Here is a 2485-nt window from a genome sequence, read left to right as displayed (position 1 = left end):
CCTTCACAAATTTATTTACTCCCACGATTCCTGATTCCCAGGTCAGTTCAGCTCTTTGAGGCATGAAGGAGGAATCTGCCCTGAGGAGACATTGACTTTCAATATCAAAAAAGCTTCATTTCTCATTGGCTATGGTCTTCTGCCTTCAGCTATTTATGGGATCAATTGGAAGCTAACCCATTTGGACTATCAGATTGTGTCTACATTTGTTACCCAAGGACACTGGATGGTTCTGGCTTTAGGGGACTTGAGCTGAAAGCTTCAATCTTTAACCGAACCAGTCTTGTCTGGAGTGGTTGTCCAGCAATTCAATGTGCCTATGGTCTCAGCATGATTTTATTAACCGAGAAGCAATAAACACCTCTGAATATTGACTGCCCTTTGGTAAGTCCCAATGATGGGCTGACACTGTATACTTTAACTTTGTGTGTGCTATTATAACATAATCCCCACTGAACCCTGCCTTCTTATGGATGAAAAAACAGAATGTTAGAGAGGTTAGAGCCAACCCCCCACACGTAGGTCTCTAAGATTTAGGCTTCCTCTTCTACATCCCTAGATGTAGCCTGAAGAAGTCATTTTCCCCCAGATGATAGAGTTTTGGGCTTAGTGAACTTTTAGTATAATCTCAGATGTAACTTTCAGGTGGAATTTCTGGCCCTTTGTAATTTACAGTCTTAGTTCTTAGAGGAGGCAGATTTGAGTGCCAGCTGAGCTCAGCTGAAATTATGGGCTCCACACACCCTTCTCTGTGCACCTGTGGCGTGGAATGGGGTCCATGGGACCTTTCACATGTGAGATCCAAACAGCTAAAAGAACAAGCAGAGAGCAGCTACTTTCTCACTCTAGGAAACTGGCGCAGCTCATTCCTGCTGCCTATACCACTGTAAGACGGAACAGCAGCTTCTCTGGCTTCTCTGCCTCCCATAAGAGACCCCATAATGGACTCCAGCACCTTCAGAGTGTACCAGATTACTGACATGGGAAGCTTGAGACCGAAAGAGAATGCTGATTCTGATCTCCCCGAGAGCTCCTGTGTTTTGGCTTTTCTCCCTCACTGCCACCTCTATTTCCCAATCGCTCTCTCTGAGGATTCCAAGGTTTTCAGTGCCAGATACAGAAGCAAGCAACCGTGACCAGCCCCCCTGAATTAAGGAGGATCAAACCTGCATGTTTAATCTGAGATTAAATAAATTGTAAATTAACTTCAATTCAAAGAATTCCTTTTTGGAAGATAACATTATCAACCAACCAAACCCTCCAAAACTCCCAGGGAGCAAAACACCAACCTTTGTGCGCACTTTGAGAGACCTATTGATCCAGTTGCTTATGTAGCTGAAGATACCAGTGTCTGGCATCAATGTGAGAAGAGGCTTTTGTTCCTAAGAGGGCACATTTTCCCAATGTAGGGGAATGCCAAGGCAATGGGGCAGAGAGGGGGATCAGAAGGGAGTGCACCTTTGTGAGGGCAACTGGAGGGGGAGGGGGGATGGGAGTGGGGTGGGGCAAAGGGATAACATCTCAAATGTAAATACAGAGTATCTAATAATAGAGAGAGAGAGAAAGAATTTGTTTTTAGCATTCTTCTCTCATTGAACCTTAAATGGTTCCTTATACCTTTAGCAAGGGAAGCCTTTTTCTTTTTCTTTCTTTTTTTTTTTTTTTTTTAATTTTAAAGGGGTCATTTTCCAGATCATTAACTTATTAACTTTCTGTCTTCTTTTTGTTAAAATCTACCTGTGAGCCAGCATTGGCCTTCAAAATACAAGTTTTGTCTCTAGAAGGAGAACAGAGCTAGGAATGCAAACGTTGTGCAGAGAAACGATATGCACAGAAAAAGACAGTGAAAGACAGACTGCATTGGAGATCTCACAAGTCTTCCTCAGCTCAGAGAAGAAACTCTAGTGTCAAGATTTCTCTTACAAGTTCCCATGTTGATGAAAATGACCCAGTATGAGTCAGCCTTATTCACTTATTGGATGTGACCATACATAGAAAGCAAGGGAATGCATGAAGTAAAGGTGGGGACTTCTCAGTCCATCAGTGTCAGGACAGAGGCCTGTACTTTTTCATTTCTCCAGTGTTTCTCAGAGCCCCTGGGAGGGGTATCATTAGCTCCAACCATTTTCCCATTGTAAAAACACCATGGGAGTCCTTCATAGATATTTACATACTGAATGTATATTTGTGTTATATACAAGAAAGAGTAAATTTTTTTTCATTCCCTGGGAATCTTATGTTTGCTCAATTGGGCAAAACATAACTTCCATTAGAAAAGCATTACCAGATTAAAAGGGCTTATATATGATTCATAAGCAACAGACACAGAAAGAAACTGTGTCTCCATGGGCTTTTGAAACCTCAAAGTCCACCACCAGCAATATGGCTCCCACATGGGGCCAGCAACAAGGCCCCACCTCTTAATCCTTCCCAAATAGTTCCACTAGCTAAAGACCAAGCATTTAAGTATATGAGTCTATGGAGG

This window comes from Micromys minutus, assembly GCF_963924665.1.
Source record: "Micromys minutus genome assembly, chromosome: 16".
NCBI classification, from domain to species: Eukaryota; Metazoa; Chordata; class Mammalia; order Rodentia; family Muridae; genus Micromys; species Micromys minutus.
The sequence above is the reverse complement of the archived record's forward strand: the minus strand, read 5'-3'. Positions refer to the sequence as shown.